Consider the following 23090-nt stretch of genomic DNA (forward strand, 5'->3'; position numbering starts at 1 on the left):
AAAGATTAAATAATCAACGGAAGTATAACGTTCTACGAGTCGGGGCGTGGAATGTCAGAAGCTTGAACGTGGTAGCGAAACTACAAAATTTCAAAAGGGAAATGCAAAGGCTCAGTCTAGATAAAGTAGGAGACTGTGAAGTGACGTGGAAAGAAGACAATGGTTTCTTGTCAGCTGAGTATAGGGTAATATCAACAGCAGCAGAAAATGGTATAATAGGAGTAGGATTCGTTAGGAATAAGAAGGTAGGGCAGAGAGTGTGTTATTGTGAACAGTTCAATGATAGGGTTATTCTTGAGTCGACAGCACACCAACACCGACGACGATAGTTCAGGTATACATGCTGACATCGCAAGCTGAAGATAGAGACAGAGAAAATTTATGAGCATATTGAAAGGTTAATACAGTACATAAAGGGATATGAAAATCTGATAGTCATGGGAGACCCGAATGCAGTTGTAGGGGGAGGAGTAGAAGAAAAGGTTACAGAGAATATGGGCTTGGGACAAGAAATGAGAGAGGAGAAAGACTAACTGAGTTCTGTAACAAGTTTCAGCTAGTAATACCGAATACTCTGTTCAAGAATCACAAGAGGAGGAGATATACGTGGAAAAGTCCGATTGATACGGGAAGATTTCAGTTAGATCACTTCATAGTAAGACAGAGATTCCGAAATCAGATACTGGATTGTAAGGCGCATCCAGAAGCAGACACAGACTCAGATTACAATATAGTAGTGATGAAGAGTAGGGTGAAGTTCGACATTAGTCATGAAGAATCAATACACAAAGAAGTGGGATACGGAAGTACTAAGGAATGACGAGATACGGTTGAAGTTCAGGACTACATATACAGCAATAAGGAATAGCTCAGTAGGCAATACAGTTGAAGAGGAATGAACATCTCCATCAGAGAAGTTGGGAAGGAAAACATAGGTACAAATAAGGTAACTGCGAAGAAACCATGGGTGACAGAAGAAATACTTCAATTGATCGATGACAGGAGGAAGTACAAAAATATTCTGGGAAACTCAGGAACAGATGAATACAAGTTTCTGAGGAATGAAATAAATAGGATGTGCAGGGAAGCTAAGACGAAATGGGTGCAGGAAAAATGTGAAGACGTCGAAAAAGAAATGATTGTCGGAAGGGCAGACTCAGCATACCAGTCAAAATAACCTTCGGCGACATTAAAAGCAAGGGTGATAACATAAAGAGTGCAACGGGAATTCCACTCTTAATTGCAGAGGAGGGAGAGCAGATAGGTGGAAAGAATACACTGAAAACCTCTATGAGGGGAAGGTTTGTCTGATGTGATAGAAGAAGAAACAAGAGTCAATTTTGAAGAGACAGGGAATCCAGTATTAGAACCAGAAGGTAAGAGAGCTTTGGAGAGCTTACCATCAAAAAACGCAGAAGGGATAGATAAAATTCAATCAGAATTTCAAAAATAATTGGGGGAAGTGGAAACAAAACGACTATTCACGTTGGTGTGTAGAATGTATGCGTCCGGCGACATCCATCTGACTGTACAAAAAGCATCATCCACACAATTGCGAAGACGTCAAGAGCTGACAAGTGCAAGAATTACCGCACAATCAGTTTAACAACTCATGCAAACAAGTTGCTTACAAGAATAATATACACAAGAATGGAAATGAAAATTGAGGATGCGGTAGATGATGATCAGCTTGGATTTAGGAAAAGTAAAGGCACGAGAGAGGCTATTCTGACGTTGCGGTTAATAATGGAAGCAAGACCAAAGAAAAATCAAGACACGTTCATAGGATTAGTTGACCTGGAAAAAGCGGTCGACAGTGTAAAATGGTGAAAGATGTTCGAAATTCTGAGCAAAGTGGGAGTAAGCTGTAGGGAGAGACGTGTCATACACAATATGTACGACAGCTAAGAGGGAATAATAAGAATGGTCGACCAAGAACGAAGTACCTAGGCAGTAGAATAACGGACGAAGCAAGGAGGACATCAAAAGGAGACTAACACTGGCAAAATGGGTGTTCCTGGCCAAGATGAGTCTACGAATATCAAATATCGGCCTTAATTTGAGGAAGACATTTCTGAAAATGTACGTATGGAGTACAGTATTTTATGGTAGTGAAATATGGACTGTGGGAAAAGCAGAATAGAAGAGACCCGAAGCATTTGAGATGTGGTGCTTCAGACAAATGTTGAAAATTGGGTGGACTGATAAGGTAAGAAATGAGGAGGTTTTAGACAGAATCAGAGAGGAAAGGAATATGTGGAAAACACTGATAAGGAGAAGGGACAGGACGATGGGACATCTGATAAGACATGAGGGAATGACTTCCACAGTACTAGAGGGAGCTGTAGAGGGCAAAAACTGTAGAGGAAGACAGAAATTGGAATGCATCCTACAAAAAACTGAGGACGTAGGTTGCAAGTCCTACTGTGAGATGAAGAGCTTAGAAATGGTATCGAATCAGTCAGAAGACTGATGACCAAAAAAAAGTCGGTTTTCAAGCTGCGTCATTACCAATAACATTCTCGAGCTTCCGATGGCTAGCTACGCCATTATCGTCACGGGTAAAACTACTGACTGCTTCTTTTTTTTATTGTTATTTCATTCCCTGGTACCATATGGACAGGGGATGGCTGTCAGTGACACAATCCGTCCATCATCAGTGAGAGACAATACAGCTATTAAAAACACGTAAAATGACGATAAAAAGGGGAACAAAAGAAAATAATAAGGGGGTAACAATACGGTTAAAAGATAGGCTTACACAGAGACGTTCATTGTGGGACACAGTTAAAAAAGGTCTGTTGTTGTTGTTGTTGTGGGCTTCAGTCCTGAAACTGGTTTGATACAGCTCTCGATGCTACTCTATCCAGTGCAAGCTTCTTCACCTCCCAGTACCTACCGCAACCTACATCCTTCTGAATCTGCTTTGTGTATTCATCTCTTGGTCTCCCTCTATGATTTTTACCCTCCACAGTGCCCTCCAATACTAAATTGGTGATCCCTTGATGCCTCAGAACATGTCCTACCAACCGATCCCTTCTTCTGGTCAAGTAGTGCCACAAACTTCTCTTCTCCCCAATCCTATTCAGTACTTCCTCATTAGTTATGTGATCTACCCATCTAATCTTTAGCATTCTTCTGTAGCACCACATTTCTAAAACTTCTATTCTTTTCTTGTCCAAACTATTTATCGTCCATGTTTTACTTCCATACATGGCTACACTATAAAAAAAATACTTTTAGAAAAGACTTCCTGACACTTAAATCTATACTCGATGTTAACAAATTTCTCTTCTTCAGAAACGCTTTCCTTGCCATTGCCAGTCTACATTTTACATCCTCTCTACTTCGACCATCATCAGTTATTTTGCTCCCCAAATAGCGAAACTCCTTTACTACTTTAAGTGTCTCATTTCCTAATCCAATTCCCTCAGCATCACTCGACCCAACTCGACCACATTCCATTATCCTCGTTTGTTGATGTTCAAGACACTGTCAATTCCATTCAACTGCTCTTCCAAGTCCTTTGCTGTCTCTGACAGAATTACAATGTCATCGGCGAAGCTCAAAGTTTTTATTTCTTCTCCATGGATTTTAATACCTACTCCAAATTTTTCTTTTGTTTCCTTTACTGCTTGCTCAATATACAGATTGAATAACATTGGGGAGAGGCTAAAACCCTGTCTCACTCCCTTTCATGCCCCTCGACTCTTATAACTGCCATCTGGTTTCTGTACAAATTGTAAATAGCCTTTCGCTCCCTATATTTTACCCCTGCCACCTTTAGAATTTGAAAGAGAGTATTCCAGTTAACATTGTCAAAAGCTTTCTCTAAGTCTACAAATGCTAGGAACGTAGGTTTGCCTTTCCTTAATCTTTCTTCTAAGATAAGTCGTAAGGTCAGTATTTCCTCACGTGTGCCAGTGTTTCTACGGAATCCTAACTGATCTTCCCCGAGGTCGGCTTCTACTAGTTTTTCCATTCGTCTGTAAAGAATTCGTGTTAGTATTTTACAGCTGTGGCTTATTAAACTGATTGTTCATTCATTTTTACATCTGTCAACACCTGCTTTCTTTGGGATTGGAATTATTATTGTTCGGTGGTGATACTCAATGACTAGATGATCTTTTACTTTCACCACCGAGGGCAGCACGTACAACTCGGCTATGCCGCGCATGTCAACACGTGCGCGAGAATCGGTATAAATACCGCGACTGCACCTGGGCTCTTCAGTAGTTGTGTACTCACCTGATGATGGCCGGACGTCTCTGGGCCGAAATATCGTGGCAGAATGTCGACGGGATCCGGCTGCATACCCGGAAATTATTAGAAGAACAAATACGCCGGGAAAATTTCAGAAGTCACATCAAATACCTTTACGGGGAGGAGATGGTTCAGGATATCCACGTACTGGATAAATTACGTGAGAAAAGAGCCAGGTTGCTGTGTTCACTAAATTTTTTACTGAAATGTAGAAACAATAACTTGATTCCAACTTTCGCCAGAGTTGTTCATTTTATTAATAGTGTGGCCGCCAACAATATAAAACGCAAGGCGAGTCTGGCTTTATTAAGAGAACGAATCCGTTATACGCGTCGTGAGTTAGACACTGTTGCCAGGAATTTATATTATTTACATCTGAAGATTGCAGCAAGATGTTCTTCCCTTAGCTGGGACTGGATTGACGGTGTATCTTGGGCCAAGGCAGACTGGGCTCACAGGAACAGTACGAACAGGCAAAGTGCGAAATTTAGCCAACTCGTAACACGAAAGCCGCAAGAAGCTATCTCTGGACGATCCGTGGTGAACCTTACGGAGAAATCGTTTGACGATGCGACGATGTCAGTGCTTGCGAAAGGTTTAAACTTCGCCCCTACTCCTGTTTCACTGCCTTTAACGGATTTCATCAGTTCCATTGAGGAAGCTATTAGACGTCTCCCTGCGGATAATGCAGACGAAATTCGACGTGAATCTTGCCGAACGTTGTTGAAATGTGCGCCACAACGGAGTAACATCTCGCCAGCTGAAAGAGCTGCTCTCCGCAGCCTCAGAGAAGATACTAGCACAGTCGTACTGCCTGCGGACAAGGGTAACGCCACAGTTCTTCTGACAAGGGAAGCCTACAACGAGAAGATATATTGTCAGCTAAATGATTCCACGTACCGCAGAATTGAAAAGGACCCAACAAGCCGAATATCAAGGAAAACTGCTACCCTTTTGAACGACTGTTCTCTACCTGAACAAATTATCAAGAGATTGAGACCACACAATGCAGTACCACCAAGACTCTACGGTCTTCCCAAGATACACAAGGATGGTGCCCCACTACGATTAATAGTGAGTAATATTGGTGCTGCCACCTATTCTACAGCAAAATATCTGGCCTCACTACTAAAGCCGTATGTGGGTAAGTGTTGCCACCATATACGTAATTCCGAGGATTTTGTCAGTCGCTTGAAGGAAGTTAAGCTTAACAGCTCGGATTTATTATTCAGCTTTGATGTGGTCTCACTATTTACCAAAGTGCCTTTAATGGAATCGTTACATCTTATTGGTAACTTATTCAGTGCAGAAATGACGGCCTTGTTTGAACATATACTCTCCTCAACGTACTTTCTATTCAATGACGAATTCTTTGAACAAACAGACGGCGTCGCCATGGGGAGCCCTTTGTCCCCTGTGGTAGCTAATCTCTTTATGGAGGACTTTGAGGAGAAAGCACTTGAGTCTGCTGTCTTAAAACCTACGGTCTTCTGGCGGTACGTAGATGATACTTTTGTTGTATGGCCTCATGGCAGACAGGAACTGGAGAAATTCCTTCATCATTTAAACTCTTTACATGAGAACATCAAATTCACGATGGAGATTGAAAAAGATGGCACTTTACCATTTCTAGACGTGCTAGTATGCCGTAAAAATGATGGGTCATTAGGACATTCTGTGTACAGGAAACCGACTCACACAGATCTGTATCTCCAGGCGTCAAGCTGCCACCACCCAGCACAAACAGCCGGTGTTCTCAGTACCTTAATACATCGAGCGCATGTAATATCGGACGATGAAAACCTCCACGCAGAATTACAACACTTGGAGAAGGTTTTTAAAGAGAATGGCTACACTTCACGCCAAATAAGAAAGGCCATGCGCAACTGTCATAACAAGAAGCAGCGCACTGAGGACGCTGATGACGACTTTAAATCAACTGCGTTTCTTCCATACGCCGGGAATGTGTCGTCGAAAATAGGCCGACTACTGAAGAAGAATAAAATCAAGGTTATCTTCCGTCCACCAGCAAAGAACCGGGACCTGGTTGGATCCGTTAAAGACGATTTACAACTGAAGAAAGCAGGCGTCTACAAAATTCCCTGTGAATGTGGCTCTGCATATATTGGCCAGACGACAAGAACTGTCCATGAACGATGTACAGAACATGAAAGATACACCCGTCTGCGGCAACCGTCAAAATCGGCAGTAGCAGAGCACTGTATTTCATTGGGACATTCAATGGAATACAATGGAACAAAAATTTTAGCTCCGGTTTCCGGATTTTGGGATTCCGTAATCAAGGAATCAGTGGAAATATGTCTTGCCGATAATCTTATAAATCGTGACAACGGCTTTCAACTGGATAAAACTTGGAATCCTGTTATTAAAATTATACATTCACAGCGGAATAGACAGCGTCATTCGATACTCAATGACTAGATGATCTTTTACTTTCACCACCGAGGGCAGCACGTACAACTCGGCTATGCCGCGCATGTCAACACGTGCGCGAGAATCGGTATAAATACCGCGACTGCACCTGGGCTCTTCAGTAGTTGTGTACTCACCTGATGATGGCCGGACGTCTCTGGGCCGAAATATCGTGGCAGAATGTCGACGGGATCCGGCTGCATACCCGGAAATTATTAGAAGAGTATCTATCTTACCCCTAGTGAGATAAGCCTCTACATCCTCACATTTGTCCTCTAGCCATCCCTGCTTAGCCATTTTGCACTCCCGGTCGATCTCATTTTTGAGTCGTTTGTATTCCTTTTTGTCTGCTTCATTTATTGCATTTTTATATTTTCTCCTTTCATCAATTAAATTCAATATTTCTTCTGTTACCCAAGGGTTTCTACTAGCTCTCGTCTATTTACCTACTTGATCCTCTGCTGCCTTCACTACTTCATCCCTCAAAGCTACCCATTCTTCTTCTACTGTATTTATTTCCCCCATTCTTAACAATTGTTCCCTTATGCTCTCCCTGAAACTCTGTACAACCTCTGGTTCTTTCAGTTTATCTAGGTCACATCTCCTTAAATTCCCACCATTATGCAGTTTCTTCAGTTTTAATCTACAGGTCATAACCAATAGATTGTGGTCAGAGTCCACATCTGCCGCTGGAAATGTCTTACAATTTAATACCTGGTTCCTAAATCTCTGTCTTACCATTATATAATCTATCTGATACCTTTAGGTATCTCCAGGGTTCTTCCATGTATACAACCGTCTTTCATGATTCTTAAACCAAGTGTTAGCTATGACTAAGTTATGTTCTGTGCAAAATTCTACCAGGAGGCTTCCTCTTTCATTTCTTAGCCCCAATCCATATCCACCTACTACGTTTCCTTCTCTCCCTTTTCCTACACTCGAATTCCAGTCACCCATGACTATTAATTTTCATCTCTCTTCACTATCTGAATAATTTCTTTTATTTCATCATACATTTCTTCAATTTCCTCGTCATCTGCAGAGCTAGTTGGCATATAAACTTGTACTAATGTAGTAGATGTGGGCTTCGTATCTATCTTGGCCACAATAATGCGTTCACTATGCTGTTTGTAGTAGCTTACCCGCATTCCTATTTTCCTATTCATTATTAAACCTAATCCTGCATTACCCCTATTTGATTTTGTGTTTATAACCCTGTAGTCACCTGACCAGAAGTCTTGTTCCTCCTGCCACCGAACTTCACTAATTCCCACTATATCTAACTTTAACCTGTCCATTTCCCCTTTTAAATTTTCTAACCTACCTGCCCGATTATGGGATCTGACATTCCACGCTCCGATCCGTGGAACGCCAGTTTTCTTTCTCCTGATAACGACATCCTCTTGAGTAGTCCCCACCCGGAGATCCGAATGGGGGACTATTTTACCTCCGGAATATTTTACCCAAGAGGACGCCATCATCATTTAATCATACAGTAAAGCTGCATGCTCTCGGGAAAAATTACGGCCGTAGTTTCCCCTTGCTTTCAGCCGTTCGCAGTACCAGCACAGCAAGGCCGTTTTGGTTAATGTTACAAGGCCAGATCAGTCAATCATACAGACTGTTGCCCCTGCAACTATTGAAAAGGCTGCTGCCCCTCTTCAGGAACCACACGTTTGTCTGGCCTCTCAACAGATACCCCTCCGTTGTGGTTGTACTTACGGTACGGCTATCTGTATCGCTGAGGCACGCAAGCCTCCCCACCACGGCAAGGTCCATGGTTCATGGGGGGGAAAAAACGGTCTACATAAAGATAAAAACACATCTGGCGATGTATGTAGCGTGTAAAATACACCAAAGTCACAAGCATGAGATAAAAGTTGGCCGCAGTATTAAAAATCCCCAGCAGAATGGCAGCACTTTAAAACCACTGCATAGGATGCAGCACACACAATGAAGATTAAAACTGCCCGGAGGGATGAGGGAGGGAAGGCCTGAGAAGAGGGAATGAAAGAGAAATGAGGGGGCAGTTGGTGTGGGGGGGACAGGGAGGGTGGGATGAAAAAAGGGTGGCGCACCAAGGGGCAGAAAATGGGTGGGGTAAGAGAGGGAAAGCAAGCAAGAAGGGAGTGCAGAGATGCGAACAGGGTTTGCTGGAAACGTAGGGTTCGGAGGAGAATGGAAAAAGCCGCTCAGGGAAGGGAAAAGGAGAGGAGAGGGAGCCCTGGAGAGGGGGGGAAGGGCGGGCTAGAGTCGCTAGGAGGGATAGATATTAGGGTGAAGCTCATTATCCAGGAAGGATAGGTACTGGAAGGTGTGCTTATAAAGGAGATGGAAGGTTTAAGATGGGAAGTGAGTGGGACACAATGGTAAAAGCGTGGCATCAGGCATGGGGGGGGGGGGAGGAGTAGAGAGGATAGGAGACACCAGAGGGTGAGTGTGCTCGAATCTGCAGACAATGTACAGGGCCTGGACGTCTTTGAGGAAAAGGAGATGTGGGAATGGAGGTCATATAAGATGCATGTTGGGCAGTGGGAGGCAGATATGGAGAGCAAGGCAGAGTGAATGCATTCGACGATTTCGAGGACTTTGTAGAATCTAGGTGGGGCGGAAATCCAGGCAATGCTGACATATCAATGGATGGGATGGATCAAGAGTTTTTATGTGTGAAGGTTGGTGGAAGGATGCGGCCCCCATGTCTAGCCAGCCAGGAGTTTCAGGAGACAGAGTCTACTGTGAGTTTTATATTGGATTGTAAAGAGATAGGGAGTCCAGGTGAGGTGACGATTCGAGGTTGAGGCCAGCGCATCACAGGGTAGGAGTGAGGTGGATAGGATGACCATAAATGATAAGGTAAAAATCGGTGAGCCAGAAGGAGAGGATGGTACATGGTATGATGAATGCCTGGATCTTCGAAGGGTTGAGGCGAAGGAGTCATTGGCTGCATGGAGCAGTTAACTGGTCGAGGTGGGTTTTAAGGGTATGGTGGGACCATTGAAGGGTGGGATAGAGGGCCAGGAAGGTGATGTCATAAGCAAATTGGAGGAGGTGAACTGGCTGGGGAAAGGACAGAGCCTTGGGGCATGCCTGTGGTGGGATAAAATGTACGAGAGTTGGTATTGTGGATAGTGACATAGGAGAGGTGACAGTAGAGGAAAGAAGCAACATTATGGACAAAATTAGTAGGAATAGCATAGTTCTGGATTCTAATGAGGAGTCTGACATGCCATACATGACTATAGGTGTTCTGGAGGTTGAGAGAAACAAGGATAGCAGAATGACGGGAGTTAAATTGGAAGAAAAGAAGATAGGTAAGGTTAAGGAACTGGTTGTCAGTAGAGGAGGAGGACCAGAAGCCACACTGGATTAGGGGAAGAAGGTGGTGCTGGTTGAGGTGGTGATAAATAAGTCAGGAGAGAATGGACTCGAATACATTACTGAATATGAAGGGGAGGCAGATCGGATGATAGAAAGAGGTATCAGAGGGGGTTTTGTTTTGTTTAAGGAACAGCAAGATGTCGGAAGTCTTCCACAGATCAGGGTAAGGACAGCCAGGAAGGAGGGGTGAAGATTCCTTGAGGTCACCGCTGGTGACACAGTCATGGCCAGGGGTGGTGTTGCATTTGGTGTGGAGTATGAGTTTGATGTCATGTGCTGTAATGGGAGTGTTTAAATCTGACAGGGGTAACTGATCTAAGTACTCAAAACAGGGGGGTGAGTGGGGTTATTAGTGCATTCAAGGACTGTGGGGGAGAGAGAGTCATTAAAGTTGTTACTGTCGGGAATGGAGAAGACCTCAGAGACATGGGTTACTGAGGTTGTCAGGAAAGGGGCGGTCGTCGTGGAGAAAGGGGTAATGTGGGGTGGGATGGCTACCAGCAATGTGGTGGAAGGCAGACCAGTACTTCGAGGAGTTGACAGCAAGGATGGTATTTAGCCGTGTACATGTCTGGCTCCATGCCCGGTGTTTCTTTGCTGTTAAGATATAGTGTAAATGTCATTGTAATTGTTGGTGCTGGAGGAGTGTATTCCAGTCATGGGTGCAGAGGAAGGAGGGGTAGAGCCTATAGGATTCACAGAGGTGAAGGACAGCCTGTGGAGGAAGAGTGGGGTGGTGAGGGGTAGGAATGTAGGCTGCATGCCGTCAGTGATGGTTTTCTGGAGGAAGGACAAGCCATAGGTGATGTCATCGGGATGTTGAAAGCTAAGTGGGTGGCTTGTGACCTGTGTGGCAATGGATTCTCGGTAGGCATCCCAGTCTGCTCGGTGGTAGTCATGAACGAACTTTGGAGGGCAGCAGGATGGGGGGCAGAAGGCGGGCAAAGGGCTGAGGACATGTGAGGACTGGGAGGTGGTCGCTACCCATTGGACCTGGGACTTTCACAGTGATATGACCAAGGCAGTTGGGGGAGTGAGGATGACATCAGGGGTGGAGGCACTTTTGGGATGAGTGTGTTGTGGCAGGGGAACAAGGTCACCTTGGAGGGTAGCAAGGAACTGATTGCATCAGTGAAGGTTAGCAGGGCCATAGGTGGGTGTTGAGGTGTTGAGGTCTGTGGCAATCACATAGGTGGAGAAGGTGGGATCAACATGGAAGATGAATTTATATTGGAGATAAGCTGCTGTATGGACACAAATTGTGGCACAAGTGACAGTGAGGGAAGGAAAATAGATGCTGTGGATGAGGTGTTCGGTCACATCATTGAGCAGGGATTGTGTCTGGACACGGATGTGCTTGAGGCATCCAACAGTGATCCCAACTCGTGCTAGGTGAAGGTGATTGTCAGTTTGGTGAAGGAGGTAGGGAGAGGTGCAGACAACATGGTGGGGTTGTACAAAGGTTGACTTAAGGATGGAGGAGTTGACCTATAGTTGGGACAGGGTATGGATGAAGAGGTACAGATGGAGTAGATGTTTTATTATAGTAAATGATGCTGTTGGCACACTGGGGTCGGGAAGGGGGAAGGGAGTGGAAGGAGGAGGAGAGAGCCATAAATGACAATGTTAAGGCGGGTAAAGGCGAAGAGGGCCTGGTTGTGAGGATAGGTGGCGTAGGTTTTCAAATGGAGCAGGCAGCACGGGACATCTGTTGGAGGGTGTGGGGCCATTGGAGGGGACAGATGTTCTGGAGGACAGTGGTTAGTAAATTAATGATGTCTTCAGCCATAGGGGACTGGTCGAGGGAACTGTGTGCTGAGTGTGCAGATCACCAGGGTGAATGGGGAAGGTAAGCTCAGGATGGGTGGAAGGGGCTTTTGGCCTTGCATTTGTAGAAGAAGATGGGATGGGATTCGTTGCAGGTGTTGCAGGATGGAGGAGAGGCGAGGTTAGGACACTGAGGAAGCAGGTTGGGGGTTTTTGGAGGTTTGGGTGAGGTGATCCCTGGAGGAGACAGCATTGGTAGCAGTAGGACTGAGGAGGGAAATGGGAGGGATCAGTGGGGTGGTTACGTTTAAAAATCAGGGCTCCCTGAGTGAGGAGGTGATCAGTGGAGGAGACAGAGTCTGTGAACAAGTGAATCAGGAAGGTAGAGCCGGAGTCGTTGTAGATGCTTTAGGCTAAGCCAATTTCCAGAGCATGGTGGCTATTCAATTCCGCAACACCTCTGCTTCTGTTACCACGAGGCTAGCACTATTTCCTGCTTATATACCTACGATTACGGCCGCTAGCACCAGTCAGAGAGGGCCAAAACGACGCATGCGCAGAAGGTGAGTTGGGCACCTCATCGCTGCTCCACCCCGCCGCAGGACCGAATGATGACAAGTGGCGCGAGGGATTGGCGCCACGTTAGGAACTGCGGCTCCCGCCTCCGTACAAGCGTCAAACATCCGTCGTTGGCTCCTCTCGATATTCAAAGCCCACCCCCACGACATACTCAGTGTGTAGTCCTGGTCTCTGCTGAAATTTTTGCTGTTCATTCTAATCTCAGCCGCCACTTTTATTACAGTCCCAGTACATTGACGCATGAGTCAAGACTCTTGTGTTCTCAAACTGTATTTTGTGTCCGTTTTTTCGAGGTAATGCTCAGCTGTGGCCAACTTGTTGAGCTCCCTTTGCTTAAAATATCTCTTGTGCTCGGTACAGCACTCTGCAACTGTGCGAATTGTCTGGCATACATATACTATGTGATCAAAAGTATCCGGACACCCCAAAAACATACGTTTTCATATTAGTTGCATTGTGCTGCCTCCTACTGCCAGATACTCCACTTAGCGACCTCTGTAGTCAATAAGACATCATGAGAGAGCAGAATGCGGCGCTCCGTGAAGTTCACGAAATTGGTCAGGTGATAGGGTGTCACTTGTGTCATACGCGATATTTCCACACTCCTAAACATCTCTAGATCCATTGTTTCCGATGTGATGGTGAAGTAGAAACGTGAAGAGACACGTACAGCACAAAAGCGTACAGGCCGACCTGTTGATTGATAGTGACTGTCGACACTTGGAGAGGGTCGTAATGTGAAATAGGCAGACATCTATCCACACCATCACACAGGAATTCCAAACTGCATCAGGATCCATTGCATGTACTGTGACAGACAGGAGGTGAGAAAACTTGGATTCCATGGTCGAGTGGCTGCCCTTAAGCCACATATCACGCCTGTAAATGCCAAATGACGCCTTGCTTGGTGTAAGAAACGTAAACATTGGACGATTGAACAGTGAAAAAACGTTTCATGGAGTGACGAATCACGGTACACAGTGTGGTGATCCGTCGGCATGGTGTATGCATGCAGAAGGCCCGGCATGTACTGGAAACAGTAAAATTCGGAGGCGTTGGTGTTATGGTGTGCTCGTGTTATTCATGGAGTGGACTTGCACCCCTTGTTGTTTTGAGTCGCACTGTAACAGCACAGGCCTACATTGATGTTTTAAGCAGCTTCATGCTTCCCATTGTTGAAGAGCAATTCAGGGATGGCGATTGCATCTTTCAGCACGATCAAGCACCTGTTTGTAATGCACGGCCTGTGGCAGAGTGTTTACACGACAATAACATCCCTGTAACGGAGTGGCCTGAACAGAGTCTTGACCTGAATCGTATACAACATCTCTGCGATGTTTTGCAACGCCGACTTCGTGCCAGGCCTCACCGATCGACATCGATACCTCCCCTCAGTGCAGGACTCCGTGAAGAATGGGCTGCCATTCCCCAAGAAAACTTCCAGCACCTGGTTGGACGTATGCCTGCGAGAGTGGTGGCTAAGAGTGGGCCAACACCATACTGAATTCCAGTGTTACCGACGGTGGGTACCACGAACTTGTAGGTCATTTTCAGCCAGGTGTCCGGTTGGTTTTGATCACATAGTTCAGATTCTGCCGCACTCGCAAGGGACACCAGGCCCGCCGTGCACACGAACAGATATGTCGCCTTTAACAGGACGCATTATATCTAGAATGTTGGGGGCGGAACGGATCACTGGTCTCAATCAATTTTTCTGCAGTACACGTCCTAACTTGCTGCTCGTTGCCCCACAGTGTGGCAGGTAAGCCGCCGGTTTGGCCTCTTCTTCCAATTCACAAGGCGTCCTTCTTCAGTGACACTTGAAAGCACTTGCAATGTGTCTTTCGCTGTGGCCATTCTCCCTGAACATGTGCTTCAAGTGGTGCAATTCAGACTGTAGATGGTCGTCAACAACAACATCATGGTCGTCATCAGAAACAACTTGAGGTCCGCCGATGACATTGTAATTCTCTGAGAGACAGCAAAGGACCTGGAACAGCAGCTGAACGGAATGGACAGTGTCTTGAAATGAGGATATAAGATGAACTTCAACAAAAGCAAAACGAGGATAATGGAATGTAGTCGAATTAAGTCGGGTGATTCTGAAGGAATTAGATTAGGAAATGAGACACTTAAAGCAGTAAAGGAGTTTTGCTACTTGGGGAGCAAAATAACTGATGATGGTGAAAGTAGAGAGGATATAAAATGTAGAACTGGCAATGGCAAGGAAAGCGTTTCTGAAGAAGAGAAATTTTTTAACATCGGGTACAGATTTACGTGTGAGGAAGTCGTTTCTGAAAGTATTTGTGTGGAGTGTAGCCATGTGTGGAAGTGAAACATGGACGATGAATAGTTTGGACAAGAAGAGAATAGAAGCTTTATAAATGTTGTGCTACAGAATAATGCTGAAGATTAGATGGGTAGATCACATAACTAATGAGGAGGTATTGAGTAGAATTGGGGAGAAGAGGACCGGTTGGTAGGACATATTCTGAGGCATCAAGGGATCACAAATTTAGCATTGGAGGCCAGGGTGGAGGGTAAAAATCGTAGGGGGAGACCAAGAGATGAATACACTATGCAGATTCAGAAGGATGTTGGTTGCAGTAAGTACTGGAAGATGAAGAAGCTTCCACAGGATAGAGCAGCATGGAGAGCTGGATCAAACCAATCTCAGGACTGAAGACAACAACAACAACGACGACGACGACGACATGGTCGTCATCAGAAACAATTTTGGCTCTATGTATTAACGTGTTCAGGGCCGTTATCTACTGTACAGGGCGATGAAAACTAACAGCGTTCAAATATCGGTCAGTGTGCGTCGGATTCTTGTACACTGAAGGACCAAATCGCTCAACTAAAACATCTAAGAACGGTAGCTCGCCATCCATCTCCATCTCAGTGGTAAATTTTAATGTTGGGATGGACACCGTTCATGATCCACGAACTGCTGCAGTGTATTTTCACCATGGGGCCATATAAGGAAAGTACGATAAGATACTGCAGTGCCTGTGTTATTCTAATTAATCTCGTCCACTGCGACTACTGCAGCCGTTATGAAGTACCTTAAATGTATTCGCAATTGCGAGTAAGAAGAACCATCAGCTATAGAACGTAATGACGACAATGGAAATTTGTGCCCGATCGAGACTCGAACGCACATTTCTTGCTTATCGTGGGCGGACGCCTTACCGTTTGGCTATCTGTGCACTCAAACTTCCGTACGTCGTCAACCATGCGTCACCGACCTAAACTCGTACATCCAGTATGTATATTCCCGTACAGGTCGGACTTTGTACTTGGAAGTCGGTTGCCCGGTGTCGGCAGAGATATATGATACTGAAGTGCTTGTGTTACTCAGGTTGAGATGCAAAGTTCCTCTGCACACGTGCATGTCCAGAATGATCGGATCCTATCATCGTGTCTCCCAGGCATAAATTCCCACGAAGCTGGACACAGCTCTCGCGTTATACGTGAAACACTCTTTATCTACCCACATGTTAATGGTAATTCAGAATATTTCTGCACTAAAGAAAATTTTCGTAGAGGTGGATTGTCCATAAGCGAATCGGTCCAAAGGCATCGTTAACCAAAGTGAACGAAACGACTGCGGAACAACTTTTAAAGAACCGTCGTTCATCGTCCACTTCGGGTGCGGTGGGTCTCGTTCCCGGGAACGGCCCCTGACAGTTCACTTCACTCGCGGTCAGACTCTTTCCTGGAAACAGTCATTCATAGTTCACTTTGGCCGGTCTAGTTCCTCGTTCCCGCCTCTGTCTCACTCGGTCGGTTTTCTTATTTTTGTGTAGTCGCTTATTCCAGTTCAACTTTTTTTTATAATTATGTAATGCATATATATTTTCCAGGCAACAAAAAGAGAAATATGCTTAACTTTTCATCGTTTTGATCAACTATGACAAAACACATTTTTCTGTTTGACCAATAAAACGAGCAGATATTACATTTTTTTCGTAGATTAATGTTCATCTGCTTGATTTAACGACTAGTTTTTAAGTTAACTTTTGATAAGTTTCTTAATTGTAGCGAAAGAATATTCACATAAACCTTGCGATTTTCGCATTTCTTTCAGAAATGAAACATGACTCATAGGCTCTTATTTTTGAAGTTTGGTGTGTTCTTTGTAGTACCCCTAGTTTGATTGCTTTGCGCATCTTTGTGCATGATTTCGGCTCATTTGTAAATAGGGAAGTGGTGCATCTCCATTTGAAAAACAATAGAAAGGCTTAAGTAAACCTATTCTTCGATAAAGTCTCTTTTTCGCCCTGGAACCTCATGGGAATACTCAGACACAAGCTAATATATATATAGCTTCTGTTTGTCGTTGTTTTTCTACCCGTAAATTATTTATTAGTGTCCCATGAGCTTGGCCCTTGTCTGAGCCGGATAATTTACGACCGTCAGCTTAGTAGCTAGGTGTAGAGCGTTGATAACATCTTCACTTTCGTGTCAGTGTGTAGAATCTGTCTTAAAGAAAGAATTCTCTTTTAAGGTACGCTTATTTTATTAGAAAGAAACCGTTCAGTCACAATGTCATATTTTTGGGGGTTTCATCGACTTCTACTCGAATCCTTATATATTTTCGTCTGTTGGTTCAGCTATTTTCATTTTTGATTCAGAAGATTAAGGCGACAAAACAGGGGACAGGAGTCACAAACAATTTTTTAGTTTTTGTAAAGCCACACTATCGATATCTGATATACATGTATAAAATTTTGAAAAAATTCTGAAATCCAAATAGGATGCTTTGGCTTGTCAATAGACACAAGATCGTGCTTCAACTTACATACTGCAAGCAAAAAACGAAAAGAACAATGTGCATTCTCTTCTTGTGGTCGTAATACAACTTCATCACGGAACATAAACTTTTACAACACATACGGTTTATGGATTTCTCCATTACCTTGCATGATGGGTCCCCTTGGGGCACAGAAAGACAGTCAATGAGACAATTTTTCGAGGAGAAAGTTTGCAGTTAATTAAAAAACTATCAGTATAATCATCTCATCCATCTTTTCCAAAATATTTTTCAATTAAACCACATGCACCTGTAAAAGTGGGCCGGCCGGTGTGGCCAAGCGGTTCTAGGCGCTTCAGTCTGGAACCGCGCGACCACTACGTCGCAGGTTCGAATCCTGCCTCGGGCATGGATGTGAGTGATGTCATTTGGTTAGTTATATTTAAGTAGTTCTAAGTTCTAGGGGACTGATGACCTCAGATGTTAAGTCCCATAGTGCTCAGAGCCATTTGAATCTTTTTTTGTTCGTTTGTAAAAGTGGTCTATTTTACGCTGTTGCGAAAGAAACTAATGTTTTAACTAAAGAGCCATTCAGTGCGAGTTTCATGGATAACTTTTTTCTGACCTTTCCTACAATAAGCTAAATGACCTAAATACGCATAAAATTCTCATTATTGAAGTTTAAGTGACCTTTAATTTTCTTTTAATCTCGAATAAATTAACGTGTAAAATTTATATTATACATTCATTAGTTCGTACTTAATTAATTGTTGAATTTCACATTCGTTTCACTCTCATTTATTAATGGCTCAGAAGTTCCCGTCCTCAAATAACTTATACCATGGACGAATCTTCGAGCCTCTTTCAGCTAGTGACTAATCAAAATTTGATTATGTTTTCCGGGTGTAAATATATTGAAGGCAATGACTTGTGCTATGTCGTGAAGGTTTTGAATAAGTCATGTTTCTTTTCACTTTCGAAGTTTCAGCTATCTGCAAGGATATTTACGGAGTTGCCCCAGTTGCTGATACAAAGCTTCTAATTTTAGTCTGCAGTTGCTCTGCTCTTATGCCGCATGTCGTGGTTTTTCCAAATAAGCCTTCACTTCATACACAGATAGTCTGGCACTTCGATGTGTAGTTAATTTACACATCCGCGCATTGTAAAAGAAAACCATGAATACTGGATTGACAGATGACCGTTTACATTCAGTTATTTTGATTCCAGACATGGGTATACACTATTTTCTGTAAACGAACGGAAAGGGAAGACACTGGACCTGCTACGATTATGAACTTTCCTCGCTATGGTGGTCAACGCTGAATCGTAAACATATTGGTTAATCCGTACTTTTGTTCAGCCTGATTTGGGCTCTTTCTAGCTGGCTTGCAGTCACTGGCCTGGTACTTCACAGACTGATGTGGAACGTCTGTTGGAGGACGCATTCAGTAAGGATATCGAAGTAAACAACCTGTCTTCATAAGGCAATCAGTGAATTTATCAAGCAGAAGTAATGCTTGTGTGTACTTGATATTTGATCTGCAAATTTATCTATAATCCATGTAGCATGTGCAATCAAATAAAAAATGAAAGATGAACGAGTAAAAATGGACCGTTCCGAAAAATGAACGATCACCAGTGAACTAGTTCCCGAATATGAACGACTTTGCCCATCTTTAAATTTTCTTGTTTTGTATGCATGCATTATTGTGTTGTGTTACAGTCTCTTCTGTCTTTTTCATCGTTTCGTACCTATAACGACTGTGTTTCAGTCCAACTTATTTGTATATTCGTACCCTTTAGATCTTTTGTGTCGAATCCCAGGTTACCTGGCCGTGGGTTTGTTGAACTAACCTGCACTGTGTAGTTTGTCTCTAAACTGACGAGCGAGCGGCATTTGAGGTTGGACAAGTGGCCTTTCTCGGAAAACGTCTTATCTGGCTTACATGATGACCAAGAATCAGATACCCCTCTATCTCGCAGTGACCGGCAATGTACGTACATTCTGTTGATTTGCGTATCGTGTGTTAATTGTATCAGTTACTAATTTCTGTATTCCGTATCTTACACATTTACTGAAAAATAGACACTACTAGCCGTGTCTGAGCACTCTATTACCACTCATTTAAAGGACGGTATAACTTTATGAAACAGCCTGTACCTGCTCCTTGTATCGTATCTGGGTAGAGAGAGTGGCGACATGTCTGCTTGCTCTTCAGTTTAACAACAGACTACGACTGCTCAAAGTTATTTAGATAAATCATTTGAATGACTGGAGAAGCTGAGAAAGATGTAAATAATTTTCTCTTCTCTTTATTTGCTCGCAACTGCGTATTCCCTTTCTTTTTAATGTACGTTTCTAAAAGAAAAGTTGCACAAACATTTCAAATAGTAATGTATACGAACAATTGGTCCTTCGAGTCCTCAGCATTCTGCGTATGTTTTTGAGCATTTGGTGAGGAATGGTGTTCGAGCAGAGGAGTAAGAGTCTACTGTACCCACATTTGCACTGAATAGGCAGGTGACTGGCAGTCTGTGCAGTGATTCTGTGTTTTTCTTATCGCAAAAAACGACCGGCCGTCAGCAACACAACGACAACGATGACGCTATGTGAAAACGTTTACGGAGTCGTAACGTTCGTTTATCAGTCTGACGGCCGATCCATCCTTGACCAACAGTGATCACTGTTGATGGCAGGCGGCTCCCGGATGTGGCTCGTCCAGCGCCTGACGTCACGCCAGAGAAACGCGTGGACACGTACCCACCTGGTAGCTGGAGCTGGAAGGCTGACACGCGGCCCGGTATTTCAGACGCGGCCGTCATTCTCTTCCAGGGACCCGTTGGGCGATTACTAAAAGCGACCTCTTATCTCATCGCATCAGTTACGTAAGTGGCGCCATCCATCCGTCCAATCCTATGGAGTCGTTCTCATCTCACGTTCTCCTGGAGAAAAACAAAATCAACGATAATGAATTATATTAGAACAAATAAGCCCTCGATCACAAATATTATGTCAAAATTGACACAGGTCGACGCTACTATGAGCGTCGACTTCAGAATTAAACTAACTGTTCTACAACGTAATAGGTATATAAGACATTAATAAACTAAAGTGTGTACTAACATAAAAAGACACAGTACTTACAAGTCACATTCTGAAACAATCTAAGGCAGAAAGGTGACGTCATGAAAAGTTCTAAATAAGATAAGATGACGAGCCGCTAACGGCTGTTCCTACCTGAGTGAACACGGGTTGCAACAAAACTGAGGTACCCACGTTAGAATGTACACGTTTTGAATGTACAGTAGCCTAATTGTTTCCGCGGCTACTAGATGGCGCTCGTAGCAACACCATGTTTACTTGCCCACACTTTCTAACGTGGGCACCTCAGTTTTGTTGCAACCCGTGTTCACTCAGGTACGAGCAGCCCTTAGCGGCTCGCCATCTTATCTTATTTACAACTTTTCATGGCGTCGCCTTTCCGGCTTAGATTTTTTTAGAATGTGACTTGTAAGTACTGCATCTTTTTCGAGTCAGTACAGACTTTAGTTTATTAATGTCTTATATACCTGTTACGTTTTAGAACAGTTAGTTTAATTCTGAAGACGACGCTCATAGTAGCGTCGAAACCTGCTCAATTTTGACTTAATATTTGTGACCGAGGGCTTATTTGTTCTAATATAATTCTGGCACGGTCACTGAACCTTAACAGCTATGCTCAAATTTTTACGATCATGAGTTATTCTCCGACAGTTTCTTCTCTTTACGTTAGGACTTTAGCGATATTACTTTAAATGAATTAAAAACTGTCTCGACCGAAATACGACATTCATTCACAACAGTTACCGATTTCGGTCAGCCCGTGACCATCTTCAGACCGTTTGTACCATGAGGTAGGCAGTGGTGGTGGCCACCATCAAGGTACAAATAGTCTCAAGATGAATACGGGTTGACCGAAACTGGTAACCGTCGTAAATAAATATTTTATTGCGATCGAGACTGTTTCCAGTGCATTTTAAAAATAGCTTTAGCCAGACGGCTATTTACCCACGAGAAATGTTCTAAAAATTAGGTATATTACTTTAAATACAAACATAAAAAAAAGTTTTGCATCAGCACGGTTCCCAGAAGTCCTGAACATACACGTTGACTGTAGATATTGTATCACAGACACAGTCCCTTTCACTGTTCAGAGACGTTACTAAACCTGCCCAAAGATGTAAACAACCTTGCATGAGAAGCGCCTGTTAGACGGAGGGAATCCGACAGCCGATCAGTTCCAGTCCTTCCACCAGGAAGGAGGTACACGGCTCGTGTTGTCTGTAGTTCAGCAATGTCTAGTCGGCCAATACCTCGGTTCGATAGCGTCCGCATTTTTACTTTGTGCGAGGAAGCGCTCTCAACAAGAGAACTGTCCAGGCGTCTCGGCGTGAACCAAAGCGATGTTGTTCGAACATGAAGGAGATACAGAGAGACAGGAACTGTCGATGACATGCCTCTCTCAGGCCGCCCAAGTTCTACTACTGCATTGGATGACCGCTACCTACGGATTATAGCTCTGAGGAACCCTGACAGCAACGCCACCATGTTGAAGAATGATTTTTGTGCAGCCATAGGACGTCGTGTTATGACTCAAACTGTGCGCAATAGGCTGCATGATGCGCAGCTTCACTCCCGACGTCCATGGCCAGGTCCATCTTTGCAACCACGACACCACGTAGCGCGGTAGAGTTGGTCCCAACAACATGCCAAGTGGACCGCCCAGGATTGGCATCACGTTCTCTTCTCCGATGAGTATCGGATATGCCTTCAACCAGACAATCGTCGGATACGTCTTTGGAGGCAACCCGGTCAAGCCGAACGCCTTATACATACTGTCCAGCGAGTGCAGCAAGGTGGAGATTCTCTGCTGTCTTGGGGTGGCAATATGTGGGCCGACGTAAGCTGCTGGTGGTCATGCAAGGCGCCATAACGACTGCACGATACGTGAATGCCATTCTCCAGCCGACAGTACAAACATATCGGCAGCATATTGGCAAGGCATTCGTCTTCATGGACAACAATTCGCGCCCCCATCGTGCACATCTTGTGCATCACTTACTTCAGGATAATGACATCGGTCGACTAGCGCGGCCAGCGTGCTCTCCAGACTTGAACCCTATCGAACATGCCTGGGATAGGTTAAAAGGGCTGTTCATGGACGTTCGTCTGAAATACTGGGCCGTGTGCCATCCTTCCAACTATAGCTACTAGGTGGGTACGTGTCCACCCGTTTCTTTGGAGTGACGTCAGACGCTGGACGCGTCACATCCGGGAGCCGCCTGTGATCAACAGTGATCACTGTTGGTCAAAGATGGATCGGCCGTGAGTCTCATAAACGAACGTTTATGGACGACGTGACCCACCAAACACTCTGAGGGATCTACACCGAATCGTCGTTGAGGAGTGGGACAATCTGCACCGACAGTGCCTTGATGAACTTGTGGACAATATGTCATGACGAATATAGGCATGCATCAATGCTACTGGGTATTAGAGGTACCGGTGTGTACAACAATCTGGACCATCACCTCTGAAGGTCTCGCTGTATGGTGGTACAACATGCAATGTGTGGCTTCCATGAGCAATAAAAAGGGCGGAAATAATGTATATGTTGATCTCTATTCCAATTCTCTGTACCGGTTCTCGGAACCGAGGTCATGCAAAACTTTTTTTGATGTGTGTATATTATGTTTCCAAATACTATACACGAGGTAGTGTTGAAAAGTAAATCCTGCGAAGTTCTAGTGTAAAAACTCTTAAATCCTTTTAAATAAATCAAACTTTCGTGACATATAATATTTTTATTCTTCAAATCTACATATTTATTTCTCAACATAGTCACGCTGGCGACACACATTTTTCTCAACT

Source organism: Schistocerca gregaria, chromosome 3 (assembly GCF_023897955.1).
Source record: "Schistocerca gregaria isolate iqSchGreg1 chromosome 3, iqSchGreg1.2, whole genome shotgun sequence".
NCBI lineage: Eukaryota > Metazoa > Arthropoda > Insecta > Orthoptera > Acrididae > Schistocerca > Schistocerca gregaria.